Source organism: Pristis pectinata, chromosome 3 (genome assembly GCF_009764475.1).
Source record: "Pristis pectinata isolate sPriPec2 chromosome 3, sPriPec2.1.pri, whole genome shotgun sequence".
NCBI lineage: Eukaryota > Metazoa > Chordata > Chondrichthyes > Rhinopristiformes > Pristidae > Pristis > Pristis pectinata.
The window spans coordinates 70231955-70248704 of NC_067407.1; the positions used below are offsets into that span (position 1 = coordinate 70231955).

A 16750-nucleotide genomic window follows, 5' to 3' on the forward strand; every position below is an offset into this window, starting at 1 on the left:
AGTACATCCTTCACAGTCACGGTGCCTCGAGTCATTCCTTTCTCACTGCATTGCTTGGCAAACACACGATGTGAGAGTTCATGACCAAACATCCAAAACCAGCACTATCTGCCAGTTTTGTTTTGGTGCCAGCTTTGGGCTCATCTGTCAGAACCCTCTCCTTCAGTAAGGAAGTTACGAGTTCGAATCTCGCACAGGGATTTGATCCCAAGGCATTATTTAGCAGAAGAATACAGAAGTTCTCCCCGGTGCCCTGGGAAATATTTTCCACTGAACAAACACCCACAAACAACAGATTGCCTGCTCATTATCTTGTGATACTTGTGGATCCCTGTTGCATGCAAATCAGCTGCTGCATTTCCCCACATTATAGAAGTATTACAACATTTGACCGGTACTTCATTGACCAAAAAGTGCTTTGGGATGTCCAGAATCCGTGAAAGGTCTTCTTTTTGGCCTCCAAAGTCTTCTGCCCCAGTCCACACTGCAAGGAGATGCAGCAGTATCAACAATGGACAACACAAGAAAAGGCTTCCAGGTCAAAGACAGTACAATACAAAACTAACTCGCATGATAGTGCACATGTCAATCGCCAAGCTACAGCTCAAATCCATGCCATATGGTTATAAATCCAAGTCTTTCTTTCGAATTATTTGATTGTAAAACAGGTAAACTGGAAGGTATTGCCCATCCAAAAATAAACATGAACTCTCTGCATTATAATAGCCAACTTGCTGTAGGAGAAACAGAGAGAAGGGGGCAGAAGAAGGTGGGCAAGTTAGAGTTCCAGCCAGACCCATCCACTACTTTTTTTGTCAATTTAAAAATCAACACAATAGATATTATGACAATCCCCCAAAATAAGAACAGAAAGTACTTAAAATACTTGGCAGCTCAAAACAGCATCTACAGAGAAAGAAACAGAGTTAAGCTTTCAGGTCAATAATCTTTCATCAGAGTTAGGAAAGTTGGATATCCAACGGATTATGTTGCAGAGAAGGGGGAGGGACGGAGAGAACAAAGGCAATATCTGTGGTAGGACGAAGAAGTCTGAAAGACACTTGGTGCCAGCTGAGAGAACATGGAACATAAAAAAACTACAGCACAATTCAGGCCCTTTGGCCCACAAAGCTGTGCCAAACATGTCCCTACCCTAGAAATTACTAGGCTTACCCATAGCCCTCTATTTTACTCAGCTCCATGTACATATCTAACAGTCTCTTACAAGACCCTATCGTATCCGCCTCCACCACCGTTGCCAGCAGCCCATTCCACGCACTCACCACTCTCTGAGTAAAAAACTTACCCCTGACATCTCCTCTATATCTACTCCCCAGCACCTTAAACCTATGTCCTCTTGTGGCCACCATTTCAGCCCTGGGAAAAAGCCTCTATCTATCCGATCAATACCTCTCATCATCTTATACCCCTCTATCAGGCTCCCCCCCCCCATCCTCCATCTCTCCAAGGAGAAAAGGCCGAGTTCCCTCAACCTGCTTTCATAAGGCATGCTCTGCATTCCAGGCAGGATCCTTGTAAATCTCCTCTGCACCCTCTCTATGGCTTCCACATCTTTCCTGTAGTGAGGCGACCAGAACTGGGCACAATACTCCAAGTGGGGTCTGACCAGGGACCTATATAGCTGCAACAATACCTCACGGCTCCTAAATTCAATTCCCCGATTGATGAAGGACAATACACCATATGCCTTCTTAACCACAGAGTCAACCTGCGCAACCACTTAGAGCGTCCTATGGACTCGGACCCCAAGATCCCTCTGATCCTCCACACTGTCATGAATCCTACCATTAATACTATATTCCGCCAACATATTTGACCTACCAAAATGAACCACTTCACACTTAGCTGGGTTGAACTGCATCTGCCACTTCTCAGCCCAACTCTGCATCCTATCTATGTCCCGCTGTAACCTCTGACAGCCCTCCAAACCATCCACAACACCCCCAACCTTCGTGTCATCCGCAAACTTACTAACCCACCCCTCCACTTCCTCATCCAGGTTGTTTATAAAAATCACAAAGAGTAAGGCTCCCAGAACAGATCCCTGAGGTACACCACTGGTCACCGACCTCCACGCAGAATACGACCCTTCAACAACCACTCTTTGCCTTCTGTGGGCCAGCCAGTTCTGGATCCACAATGCAATGTCCCCTTAGATCCCATGTCTCCTCACTTTCTCCATAAGCCTCGCATGGGGTACCTTATCAAATGCCTTGCTGAAATCCATATACACTACATCTACTGCTCTCCCTTCATCAATGTGTTTAGTCACATCCGCAAAAAATTCAATCAGGCTCGTAAGGCAGGACCTGCCCTTGACAAAGCCATGCTGACTATTCCTAATCATATTATACCTCTCCAAATGTTCATAAATCCTGCCTGTCAGGATCTTCTCCATCAGCTTACCAACCACTGAGGTAAGACTCACCGGTCTATAATTTCCTGGGCTATCCCTACTCCCCTTCTTGAATAAGGGAACAACATCCGCAACCCTCCAATCATCCGGAACCTCTCCCATCTCCACCAATGACACAAAGGTCATCGTCAGAGGCTCCGCAATCTCCTCCCTCGCCTCCCACAGCAACCTGGGGTACATCTCATCCGGTCCCAGCGACTTATCTAACTTGATGCTTTCCAAAAGTTTCAGCACCACCTCTTTTCTAATATCTACATGCTCAAGCTTTTCAGGCCGCTGCAAGTCCGCACTACAATACCCCAGATCGTTTTCCGTAGTGAATACTGACGTATTCATTAAGTACCTCTGCTATTTCTTCCGGATCTCTACACACTTTCCCACTGCTGCACTTGATAGGCCCTATCCTTTCGCATCTCATCTTCTTACTCTTCACATACTTGTAGAACACCTTAGGGTTTTCCTTAATCTTGCCCGCCAAGGCCTTCTCATGTCCCCTTCTGGCTCTCCTAATCTCTTTCTTAAGTTCCTTCCTTTTAGCCTTGTACTCCTCCAGATCTCTAACATTACCTAGCTCTCTGTACCTTCTGTATGCTTTTCTTTTCCTTTTGACTAGATTTATTATAGCCTTCGTACACCATGGTTCCTGTATCCTCTCGTGACTCCCGTCTCATCGGAACGTGTCTGTGCAGAGCTCCACACAAATATCCCCTGAATATTTGCCACATATCTTCCGTAATTCTCCCAGAGAACATCTGTTCCCAATTTAATCTTCCAATTTCCTACCTGAGAGCCTCATAATTCCCTTTACTCCAAGTAAACACCTTTCTAGTCTGTCTGTTCCTATCTCTCTCCAGTGCTAACATAAAGGAGATAGAATTATGATCACTATCACCAAAATGTTCACCCACTGAGAGATCTGACACCTGACCAGGTTCATTTCCCAATATCACATGAAGCACAGCCTCTCCTCTTGTAGGTCTATCTACATACTGTGTCAAGAACCCTTCCTGAACACCCCTAACAAACTCCACCCCATCTAAACCCCTCAGTGTCTGGAGACACCAGTCGATATTTGGGAAATTTGGGAAATCGATGTTTGGGATGTTTGAGAGAGTGGTGAAGGCTCCCTCACTGCAGTTGATCTGTCTGGAGTAGATACAAATAGAAGGAGATAAATGACAGGGGAAAATTGCTGCAAAATGAGGTACTCACTGTTGCTGGAAATATGAAACAATGCAGAATTCTGGAAATACACCACAGCTTGGGCAGCAACTGTAGAGATATTTTCAATCTCCAGCACTTTATTTAATTTTAGATTTCCGGCTTCGTTGAACAGTTTCTATTCCAAGCCTACTCTGGCCCCATTCCTCAACTCTTTCTCTGTTATATCAACAATTGCATTGGCGCCACCTCTTGTACCTGTGCAGAACTCGACAGTTCGCCACTAATTTTCACCCTGCTCTCCAATTCACTGGGACTATCTCTGATACCTCTCTCTCCTTTCTCAATCTCTCCATCTCAGGAGATTCCTTATCTATCAACATCTTCGACAAACCCACTGACACCCACAGCTACCTCGATTACAGCTCCTCCCACCCTGTCCCTTGCAAGGATGCTATCCCTTTTTCTCAATTTCTCTGCCTCCGCTGCATGATGAGGCTTTCCACTCCAGGACATCCGAGATGCCCAACTTTTACTGGCTTGCCTCCTACTTTGGTCAAGAGAGCTTGCACCCTTATCTCTGCCATTTCCCGCATCTCTGCTCTCACCCCTACCCCTCCCAGACCCAACAGGGATAGGGTCCCCCTTGTCCTCACATTTCATCCTACCAGCCTACGTACCCAACACATCATTCTCCGCCACTTCCGCCATCTCCAACGGGACCCCACCGACAAGCATATCTTCCCCTCCCCACCCCTTTCTGCCTTTCACTAGGGACCGCTCTCTCCGCGACTCCCCGGTTCACTCCTCCCTCCCCACCCATCCCACTCCCACCCTGGGGACTTTCCAATGCCCCCACCATAGGTGCAACACCTGCCCCTACACCACCTCCATCCAGGGACCCAAACAGTCCTTTCAGGCGAGACAAATATTCACCTGCACCTCCCTTAATATCATCTACTGCATTCGGTGCTCCAAGTGTGGTTTCCTCTACATTGGTGAAACCAAACACAGACTAGGTGACCATTTCACGGAACACCTACGCTCCGTCCATAACCACAATCTGCATCTCCTCGTTGACACTCACTTCATCTACCCTCCCACTGCATCACAAATATGTCAGTCCTTGGCCTCCTCCAGTGCCAGGAAAAGTCCAGGTGCAAATTGAAAGAACAGCATCTCATTTTCCATCTTGGAACCTTGCAGCCTAACAGCTTGAACATTGAATTCTCCCACTTTAAGTAATTCCCTCAACCACGTCCCTCCCACATCCCACCCATGCCTCTTCTTTTCTTCTCTTTCCTAGCCTCTCTCTCTTTTTTCTACCCCTTTTCCTTCCTTACCTTTGACCCATATCCCAGTGGATCTGCTCTCCCCTCCTCCCCCGCACCTGCCCATCACTATCTCTTACCTGCATCTACCTATCACCACCCTGCCTCCCCTCTTTTGTCCACCTACCACTGCTCTGATTTTCCCTCCTATATACTGGGCTTCCCCTTTTCCTATCTTCAGTCCTGAAGAAGGCTCCTGACCCAAAATATTGACCGCCTGCTTTTCTCCATGGGTGCTGCCTGTCCTGCTGAGTTCCTCCAGCATCATCGTGTTTTTCATCCAGCAACTGCTGTGTTTTGCATCTCACAGTTCCTGCATTTTTCTTTCTTTTTCCTCAATTCTCAGTCATCTCTGTTTACCCACACTTCCTCCAGACAGATCAGGGACCGTTCACATACATTAACCACCTCCTTCAGTTGGCACCACCACCCTTTGTATTATTCAATCTCTCTTGGTCTTCACCCTAACTCTGTTCTCTCCTACCCTCCCACTCCTTTATGATTTCTGCCTTGTCCCATTGCTGATGAAAGCCACCAACCTGAAATATTAACTGTTTCTTTCTCCACAGATGTTGCCTAACTTGCTCAGTACTTCCAGCATTTTCTACTTGTACTTCCAGCAGCTGGAAGTACAAGATTAGGATACACCATTTTCAGCTCTACAGGAAATTCTCACTGAGTCACTGCTGAACACAGCAGTTAAACAGATCAGGACTCTGGTTCTTCAGATCCCAGCTGTGTCACCAGGAACCCTTCTCCATTTAAAGCTCCACATTCTCCTATTCTTATCAACAAGCAGTGCTGTTCCACCTTCACTGAAAATCAGATATTACAGAAAGTACAGAAACAGTGCCATAACAAGAAGCAGAATAACTGCAATAGAAGACCACACTGCTGAAGTGAACTTATTATATTTTAGATAAAAACTGTCCAGAATAACTCTGTAATTGATGGCCTTCATGTTTGATTTATTTCTGAGGTGCTGGCTGTCCAGACTGGGAAATAACAGCTACCCAAGCAACGGCATTACCAGTCACTCCCAGGATTAGCAGAAAGTGAAACGGAGTCAAAATTCCCCTACACTGCCGTCAAAGACTTGTACCTCACCTCAGAGTGACACCTTTCAATCTTTCACTGAAACAGCTAATTAGCCCAAAAGTAGCCAACAACCTGAGATCAGGAGCAGATTTAAGACCTCATTTCATCCTCTGTACAAAAGGTACAGAGAGCTAGGTAATGTTAGAGATCTGGAAGAGTACAAGGCTAAAAGGAAGGAACTTAGGAAAGAGATTAGGAGAGCCAGAAGGGGACATGAGAAGGCCTTGGTGGGCAGGATTAAGGAAAACCCTAAGGTGTTCTACAAGTATGTGAAGAGTAAGAGGATGAAATGCGAAAGAATAGGGCCTATCAAGTGCAGCAGTGGGAAAGTGTGTATGGATCCAGAAAAAATAGTGGAGGTACCTAATGAATACATTACGTCAGTATTCGCCATGGAAAAAGATCTGGGGGATTGTAGTGGGGACTTGCAGCAGCCTGAAAAGCTTGAGCATGTAGCTATTAGAAAAGAGGTGGTGCTGAAACTTTTGGAAAGCATCAAGTTAGATAAGTCGCTGGGACCGGATGAGATGTACCCCAGGTTGCTGTGGGAGGCGAGGGAGGAGATTGTGGAGCCTCTGACAATAATCTTTGCGTCGTCGATGGAGACGGGAGAGGTTCCGGAAGATTGGAGGGTTGCGGATGTTGTTCCCTTATTCAAGAAGGGGAGTAGGGATAGCCCAGGAAATTATAGACCGGTGAGTCTTACCTCAGTGGTTGGTAAGCTGATGGAGAAGATCCTGAGAGGCAGGATTTATGAACATTTGGAGAGGTATAATATGATTAGGAATAGTCAGCATGGCTTTGTCAAGGGCAGGTCCTGCCTTATGAGCCTGATTGAATTTTTGGAGGATGTGACTAAGCACATCGATGAAGGGAGAGCAGCAGATGTAGTGTATATGGATTTCAGCAAGGCGTTTGATAAGGTACCCCATGCGAGGCTTATGAAGAAGGTGAGGAGACATGGGATCCAAGGGGACATTGAAGTGTGGATCCAGAACTGGCTGGCCCACAGAAGGCAAAGAGTGGTTGTTGAAGGGTCATATTCTGCGTGGAGGTCAGGACCAGTAGTGTACCTCAGGGATCTGTACTGGGACCCTTGCTCTTTGTGATTTTTATAAATGACCTGGACGAGGAAGTGGAGGGATGGGTTAGTAAGTTTGCGGATGACACGAAGGTTGGGGGTGTTGTGGATAGTTTGGAGGGCTGTCAGAGGTTACAGAGGGACATAGATAGGATGCAGAGTTGGGCTGAGAAGTGGCAGATGCAGTTTAACCCAGCTAAGTGTGAAGTGGTTCACTTTGGTAGGTCAAATATGTTGGCGGAATATAGTATTAATGGTAGGACTCTTGGCAGTGTGGAGGATCAGAGGGATCTGGGGTCCGAGTCCATAAGACGCTCAAAGCAGCTGCACAGGTTGACTCTGTGGTTAAGAAGGCAATCGGGGAATTGAATTTAGGAGCCGTGAGGTATTGTTGCAGCTATACAAGTCCCTGGTCAGACCCCACTTGGAGTATTGTGCTCGGTTCTGGTCGCCTCACTACAGGAAAGATGTGGAAGCCAATAGAAAGGGTGCAGAGGAGATTTACAAGGATGCTGCCTGGAATGCAGAGTATGCCTTATGAAAGCAGGTTGAGGGAACTCGGCCTTTACTCCTTGGAGAGACGGAGGATGAGGGGGACCTGATCGAGGTGTATAAAATGATGAGAGGTATTGATAGGGTAGATAGTCAGAGGCTTTTCCCCAGGGCTGAATTGGTGGCCACAAGAGGACATAGGTTTAAGGTGCTGGGGAGTAGATATAGAGGAGATGTCAGGGGTAAGTTTTTTTACTCAGAGTGGTGAGTGCGTGGAGTGGGCTGCCGGAAACGGTGGTGGAGGCTGATACAATAAGGTCTTTCAAGAGACTGTTAGGTAGGTACATGGAGCTGAGTAAAATAGAAGGCTATGGGTAAGCCTAGTAATTTCTAGGGTAGGGACATGTTCGGCACAGCTTTGTGGGCCGAAGGGCCTGAATTGTGCTGTAATTGTTCTATGTTCTATTTCTTGCTCAGTATGTCTTTTTCCCAGGGTAGGGGCATTTAAAACTAGAGGACACAGATTAAAGGTGACGGGAAAGATTTAAAGGGGACCTGAGGGGCAACTTTTTCCACACAGAGGGTGGCGAGTATAGAACATAAAACATTACAGCACAGTACAGGCCCTTCGGCCCACAATGTTGTGCCAACATTTTATCCTGATCTAAGATCTATTTAACCTTTCCCTCCCACATAGCCCTCTATTTATTTTTGGTACATGGAACAAGCTGCCAGAGGAAGTGGTAGAGGCGGGTACAATGACAACATTTAAAGGACTTTTGGACAGATATATGAAGAGGATAGGTCTAGAGGCAAATGGGACTAGCTCAGCTAGATATCTTAGTCAGCATGGAAAGTTGGACTGAAGGGCTTGTTTCTGTGCTGTATAAATCTGTATACAGTGGCTGCACAAAGTAACTGGAAGCATGCCAACTTCTCAGTTTTTTTTAAACAAAATCTGGGTACTTCAGTGTCATTTCCAAGATACATCTGATGGGTCAAATGATGGAACGTAACGTAAAAGAAAAAATTTCAAAGTAATCAAGAGCAAAAATGGTAACTTCAATGGTCAGGAATTTTTCATCACCTCAGCTGGGACTGCATGTTACCCTGCAGTTTTGTTGTGGTAGAGCAGCACAATGCATCCTATTCCAAACCACCAAGTCAAGCATTCACAACAGTAAAGACATTGGGTTTTATGTTACAAATTTATTGTTAGAATCTTCAGAGCTGTAACTTATGATTTGTTGGACATGGTATGTGATATTACCCTGCCTTTTGAATGCACAGCACCTTGTTACTGAATGTTGGTAAAACAATATATAAATTTACAAAGTTTTCACTAATCAAGGAAATACAAAAATTCCTGAGGAAAACAAAACTCTGATAATTAGGCACGCTCTGAACATCAGTGGTGTTGGACTGGCAGATTTTCCAGACTATTGGATGTTGTTTCTATTAATACCACAGCACACTTTTCAGAGTGTCATTTATTTTAATGTCCTTACTCTGTATTGTTATTATTATAAGTTTTCCAGCGAACCAGCTAAGTAGAAAGGGAGTAGGAGAACAGAGGCCCTGGTGAGACAGAGGGAAGTGTGGGAACAGGGGCTCTAGTGAACGGAAGGGGAGCATGGGAAAAAAAAAAATCACCTGACAAGCAAGATGCCAAACCATTTGGGATTTCTCATCTTCTACAAACCCACCGACTCCCACAGTTACCTTGACTACACCTCTCCCCACCCTGTCACTTGCAAGGACGCCATCCCCTTCTCCCAGTTCCTCCGCCTCCACCACATCTGTTCCCATGATGAGGCTTTCCATTCTAGGACATCAGAGACGTCCTCCTCTTTCAGTAACTGGGGTTTCCCTTCCATCACCATCAATGCTGCCGTTACCCGTATCTCCTCCACTTCCCGCATGTCTGCCCTCACCCCCTCCCCCACTCTGACATAACAGGGGGCAGGGCTCCCCTTGTCCTCACCTACCACCCCACGAGCCTCCGCATCTAACACATCATTCTCCGCAACTTCTGCTACCTCCAACAGGATCCCACCACCAGGCACATCTTCCCCTCACCCCCCTCTCTTTTTTCCGTAGGGACTGCTCTCTCCACGGCTCCCTTTTCCACTCGTCCCTCCCCACTGATAACCCCCCAGCACTTATCCCTGCAACCGCACCCAGTGCGACAGCTATCCCTACACCACCTCCCTCACCACCATTCAGGGCCCCAGACAATCCTTCCAGGTGAGGCAGCTCTTCACCTGCGAGTCCGAGGGTGTCATTTATTACATCCGGTGCGACCTCCTGTACATCGGTGAGACCCGACGCAGATTTAGTGACCACTTCATCAAGCGCCTTCGCTCTGTCTGCCGCAACAGCCAGGACCTCCCGGTGGCCACCCACTCCCATACTGACATGTCTATCCATGGCCTCCTCTACTGCCACATTGAGGTCAGACACAGGTTGGAGGAATAACACCTCATATTCCGCCTTGGGAGTCTCCAACCTGATGGCCTCAATGTTGATTTCTCGAACTTCCGGTAACCCCTCCCCTTCTTTTTCTTCCCCCCCACCACTCCTTTGTCTTCTCTTATTCCTGTGGCTCCCTTCCCCTGCCTCGATGACCTGCCCATCTCCTCCGCCCTTTGTTCCATGGTTCCAGATTCCAGCATCTGCAGAATTTCTTGTGTCTCAGCAAATTATTGGAGTTTTACTGTTACAGCCTCTCTGCTTATGACTAGCTTTTTAATCAACTTTTACAAGCAATTTCTAAAATAGTCTCAGAAACACAATAACTCTGAAGACCACCTAGCTCACCCTCATTAATTCTCCCATTTATAGACTGATGAATCACAGGCAAGGGCAGAACTTGGTACCTATCCCCCAACTGCATTGTTGAACTGCTATAGTTCTTCTGAACATACACCCAGTGTTGTTGGGTGGGGAGTAGGGATTTGGACCCTGTGACAAAGGACTGACTACTTAAAGTAATTTTATGTCTTGCACTGTACTGCTGCCACCAAACAACACATTTCACGATATATGTCAGTGATAATAAACCTGATTCTGAAGATATATTGACAAAAGAGATTCTTCAGCTGCTGGAATCTGGAGCAATACACACAAAATGCTGGAGGAACTCAGCAGGTCAGGCAGCATCTATGGAGGGAAATAAATAGTCGATAGTTCAGGTCGAGACCCTTCATCAGGACTGAAGAAATGTTTCCAGATTAGGGTGGTGTGCAACTTGGAGGGAAACTAGCAGGTGATATGCCCACAAACCTGCTGCCCTTGTCCTTCTTGGTGATAGAGATTGTGGGTTTGGAAGATGCAATTAGAATACCGCAGGTATATTTTGTAAATGGTGCACACGGCGGTGATGATGCTTCAGCGACAGAGTGAATGAATGTTACAGGTGACTGAAACAGGATCAAACCAGTAGGCTGCTTTGTCAAGTGTCCCAATTTTGTTGGAACTGCACTCATCCAGGGGAGTGGCAAATAACTGGATGGAAACAGTTTACTGAATGCGAGGCTAGTTCTGGGTGCCTAGTTGTTGTGTTGGCTGGTCCCATATGGTACCCAGTACTCAGACATTTCTTGCTATGGATGAACTGAAATGGGCTGGATCATTCATTCAGCTATTGGCTAAAGGTTGCAGCAAATGTTTCAGCCAGGCCTTTGGCACACATGCTCCGTTTGTGTCAAGGACAGAGATGTTATGGTGGGCCGAAGGGCCTGTTTTGTGCTGTATGGTTCTATGTTCTTTGAAACTCTCCCTCCCACCCTCCCAGTTAGGTGTTTAATTGTCCAGCCCCATTCACAACTGGAGCACTGATCTGATCCACAGGTTAGAGGAAGAAAATATTGCTCAATTTTATCTGAATGTGTCCCTTGTCAAGATACTTCTCCAATTAGATCTAAAGTTCTCAACATTTACCAATAACTATTTGGTATGAACTAAATCTGGTACCACAAATTAGTGTGAAGTAGCTGAAGAGTTTGCTGCTCTGTTCACAGCCCACCTATACTTTCTCAAGATGCCAAGTAGTTAATTCAATAATTAGTATCATTATTATCTGGACTGGCTTCTCTAATTAATTAAAAACTAAATAATAATTGGAAATTAAATAACCTCTTCCTTGGCTGATATAAAACATTAGATTTTATAAGCTTCTTATCCATAAATAACTCAAGAACTATATTTGCAAATGTTCAAAACAAAAAGATACCAATACAAGGACCAATGCTGCAATGCAATTTGCCACTGCAAATTTACACCCAAAATGTAACATTTTAATCTCATCTTTGTTGCATGGACAAGGGAAGAAAATACTGGGACAGGAGTACAAACTAAACCACACTCGGCTACTGTCATACACAATCCAGCAGCATCACAGCAGGGTTTGTAGAACTCAGGAATAGGTTGACCACAGCAAGCAGTCAGTACCAGAGTTATGTTTGTTGAATTGAACAGTCCAACCCATTGGACCTTGGCATTCTGCTAGCTGGTAATGAAAGAAAATACGATAAAAAATGAAAATAAAAGCAGGCTACGAATCGACCCAAGATTAATCATTAACTGCGTTAGGTAGAGCGCAGAATAAAACTACAGTGATAGGAGTCATAGAGCAATACAGCACAGGATACAGGCCCTTCGGCCCGAGTCCATGCCAACCACAGTACCCGCCCAGCTAGTCCCAATTTCCTGCATTGAGCCCATACCCCTCTAAGCCCTGCCCCTCCATGTACCTATCGAAGTGCTTCTTAAATGATACTATTGTACCTGCTTCAACCACTTCCTCTGGCAGTTCATTCCATATACTCACCACCCTCTGGATGAAAAAGTTGCCCCTCAGGTCCCTTTTAAATCTTTCCCCTCTCACCCTAAATCTATGCTTTCTAGTTTTCGACTCCCCTACCCTGGGGAAAAGACTGTTACCATACACTTTATCTATGCCTCTCAAAATTTTAAACTTCTATAAGGTCACCTGTCACTCTCCTAAGCTCCAAGGAATAAAGACCTAGCCTGGCCAACCTCTCCCTATAACTCAGGCCCACGAATCCTGGCAACATCCTCCTAGATCTTTTCTGCACTCTTTCCACTTTATCTGAGGGTTTCCCATAACAAGGCGACCAAAACTGTACACAGTACTCCAGTAGAGACACAAGAGATTCTGCAGATGCTGGAACCTGCAGCAATACACAAAAAGTGCTGGAGGAACTCAGCAGATCAGGCAGCATCTATGGAGAGAAATAAACAGTCGACGTTTCGTGCCGAGACCCTTCATCAGGACTGGAAAGGAAGAGGGCAGAAGCCAGAATAAGAAGGTGGGGGGAGTGGGAGGAGCACAGACTGGCAGGGGATGGGTGAGTTCAGGGGATGGGCAAGTCCAGGTGAGAGGGAAAGAAGATGTAATAAGCTGAGAGGTGATAGGTAGAAGAGGCCAAGGGCTGAAGAAGAAGGAATCCTGTAGGAGAGAGCAGTGGATGATGGAATAAAGGATGGGGGAGGGGAGGGGAGGAGATGGGCAGGTCATCAAGGCGGGGAAAGGGAGCCACAGGAATAAGGGAAGACAAAGGAATGTGGGGGGTGGGTGGGGTTAACCGGAAGTTAGAGAAATCAATGTTAAAGCCATCAGGTTGGAGACTCCTAAGGCGGAATATGAGGTGTTGTTCCTCCAAGTGCGACCTCACCAACAACTTATACAACTGCAACATTATGTCCCATCTCCTTTACTCAGTGCTTTGCAGCCAGCATGCTAAATGCCTTTTTCACCACCTTGTCTACCTGTGACATTGTTTTCAATAAACTATGCACTTGTACTCCTAGGTCTCTCTGTTCCATTACACTCCTTAGTGCCCAACCATTCATACTATAAGTCCTACATTGGTTTGACTTTCCAAAATGCATCACCTCACACTTATCTGTACTGAAATCCATTCGCCACTCCTCGGCCCACTTCCCTAACTGACCAAGATCCCCTTGTAATCTGCGATAACCTTCTTCATTATCAACGACACCTCCTAATTTCGTGTCACCCACAAAATTATTGACCAAGCCTTGTGCATTCGCGTCCAAATCATTTATACAAATAATGAATAACAAGGGTCCTGAACCTGTCACACACCACAAGTCACCGGCCTCCATTCTGAGAAACAACCTTCAACCATCACCCTCTGCTTCCTACCTCCGAGCCAATCCAGCTCTCCCTGGATTCCATGGGACCTAAACTTGCAGACCAGCCTACCATGTGGGGCCTTGTCGAAGGTCTTGCTAAAGTCCAAATAGACAACATCCACTGCCCTACCTTCATCTACCTTTTTGGTCACCTCTTAAAAAACTCTAAAAGATTAGTCAAACACATCTTCCCATGCACAAAGCCATGCTGACTCCCCTTAATCAGACTCTATCCAAATGCTGGTAGATCCTGTCCCTCAGAATTCCCTCCAGTAACTTCCCCACCAATTATAATTACTGAGAAACTATAAAATGGTGACAGACATATCTAAAGTCTTAAGTAAACAAGGGAGCTAATACCTTCCAACAAGTGAATGGAATTTTAAATGTATTTCATGTAGAATATTTGAAAACTCTGTTGAATGGAAGCACTGTTGCAACTTTAGAATAACTTAAACTCTGGTGCAAAACTAACCAATTAGAAGAGATTGCAGATGCTGGAATCTGGAGCAAATAAAGTGCTGGAGGAACTCAGGGGGTCAAGCAGCATCTGTGGAGGGAAATGGACGGTCAACATTTCAGGCTGAGACCCTTTGAATCTAGATAAAGTTTGGGATAACCACATTTGCAGAGGGTAAAAATTGCGAGGCAAATTCCAAACAATGGTTAAAGGGTTTCAACATTGACGCCAAAGATGCAGTGACACGCTGAAGGTATTTCATTCATTTTCTTGTTTAAATTTGCAAACTTTCTCCTCTGCTCAGTTTGTGACTCTTAAGCCCTTTTTCAATGTCACACATAGATAAAGATGTTACAGGAAAAAAAATTCCATTTAATGGTTGAATTTTTAAGTGGTCCTCGATGTTCACTTTGGTTAAAGAGCAAGTTAAAATGAAAATCAAAATTTAAAGCGAAACTACATTTTAATTACAATGTCTGAAATTAGCTGACCCTCTTCAGAGACTTTGGAAAACCAAGGTTCAGTCAAATAGTATTTCCTGTGATATATCTAGCTACCTTACTCAAACTAAACTTTATAGATTCATAGATATACAGCATTGAAACAGACCTGAGGGTTCAACTCATCCATGCTGACCAAGGTGCCTACCTACGCTGATCCCATTTGCCAGCAATACACACAAAATGTCTGAGGAGCACAGCAGGTCAGGCAGCATTTATGGAGGGAAATGAACAGTCAACATGTTGGGCTGAGACCTCTCATCAGGATTTTGAATGAATCCAATCTCTCCTGATAATTCAAGCCCTCCAATCCAGGTTACATCCTTATGAATCTTTTCTGCACCATGTAATTGGGCGACGCACAAAACTAACAGATAAACTGCTGCCTCTAATTTCCAGAAATGAATAATTGAATTCGTAAACTAACCAACCAACCATGGTCACCAGAGAATGCCACTGGGAAGTTAAGCCATCAAAACCTCTGCTGCAATGAGAAACTCCACACTGAGATTAAAATGGTGTTGGAATAGAAGCAATTTAAAGAGGCCAACCCAGGATCAGAAACTGATCTCGCTCAAATGGAATGCTCAAGTGAAAGTAACTCATCAAAACAGGGGTGGGAAAGCAAGAAGTGGTTGGGACATGGAATGCGCTGCCTGGGGCGGTGGTGGAGGCAGGTACATTGGCCAAATTCAACAGCTGACTAGATAAGCATATGGAGGAATTTAAAATAGAGGTATATGTGGGAGGAAGGGGTTAGATAGTCTTAGGCGAGGTTTAAAGATCGGCACAACATTGTGGGCCAAAGGGCCTGTATTGTGCTGTATGTTCTATGCAGAAGGAGTGAGATAAGCAGTAAAAGAAACATCAAGCAGGTAACGCGCAAAATTGGAAATAAAAATTGCATTTAACCTCTTTAAGGTACTTATGAATTTTTGCATGTCAATAGCAAGTGTCAAGAAGAGAGTCAATGAGCAAAGGTTGAAATTCTTGACTGCAGTCAAACACTGTCATGACAAATTTTAGACAGATGATGCGACACCAGAGCCAGCACTTACCTGCCACTGTAATGTTGCTGCCTGCTGCCAGCTCTCACCTTATTGCCCAATCCTACCACGGCAGAAACTATTGAAGGAAGTCACCTCTTCATCCACCATTTAATTAAACTGCTGGCTGTGGACAGGCTGGACCAAGCTGAAATGGTGGTGATTCAGGAGACTCTTCCCACGGCCGTAAAAATCCAGCAGCAACTGACCCAGTTGTAAACTGGTAGCCACAAATGACAATAATCCAGTAAACAATGACCCAGTGATAATCTAGTACACAGCAATAATCTAGCGGACAAGTACCTGTAATAATTCAGTAGACAATCTGGTGATAATCCAATGGAAAGGTATCCTGCAGAATACCCAGTGGACAGGTAACTGGCAATAGCACAGTGCAGAATACCCAGTGATAATTCAGTGGATAGTATCTGGTGATAATCTCGTCGACAGGTCCCCTTCTGGTTAATCCAAGAGACAGGTATCCTTGTGGTTAATCCAGTGGACAGGTGCCCTGTAGTTAATGCAGAGGCAGCAGTTGCTGATAATCCCGATGACAGGTCCCTCCGGTAGCCGCCGGCGGTGACGGAGGGGCCGATTACCCGGGAGCCCTGGGGTCCGCCATCGGCCAGTACCGAGCCGCCCCTCCCGCCTCCCCCACTTCCCAGGCTGCAGCGCGCTGCGCGCCGCTCTCTCCCGTCCCTCGGTCCCGCTCCTGACTCGTCCCCCGGAACACTTAGGTCGCACTTTTGGTTCCTACCCCGGCCGCCTTCTGCCTCTGCGTCCACCCGCTCCGTACCCCAGTCCTCAACCCCAGAAATCATCGGGAAGTGTAACATCAGGAGATTTTTATTTACGTCTGAGCACCTCCAAAGGCGCTGGGTGCTGCCCTACAGTAGCCCACAACAATGAAAAAATTAAAACCACGCCATTGCTCAAAGTCAGGAGATCAGAAATCGGAGCA

General features: G+C 45.7%; 1 protein-coding gene across 6 annotated transcripts in view; it reads right to left on the reverse strand.

Annotated features, from left to right (window-relative positions):
* dop1a (DOP1 leucine zipper like protein A) overlaps positions 1-16422 on the reverse strand; it is a 158087-nt gene extending 141665 nt beyond the window's left edge. For 4 of the 6 annotated variants that reach the window (XM_052011962.1, XM_052011961.1, XM_052011957.1 and 1 more), the window contains exon 1: positions 15802-16422. The gene's annotated coding sequence lies outside the window, so the exon portion shown is untranslated. The remainder of the gene's footprint in view (positions 1-15801) is intronic. The other 2 variants (XM_052011959.1, XM_052011960.1) reach the window with 2 other exon arrangements.
* Positions 16423-16750: the final 328 nt, after the last annotated feature.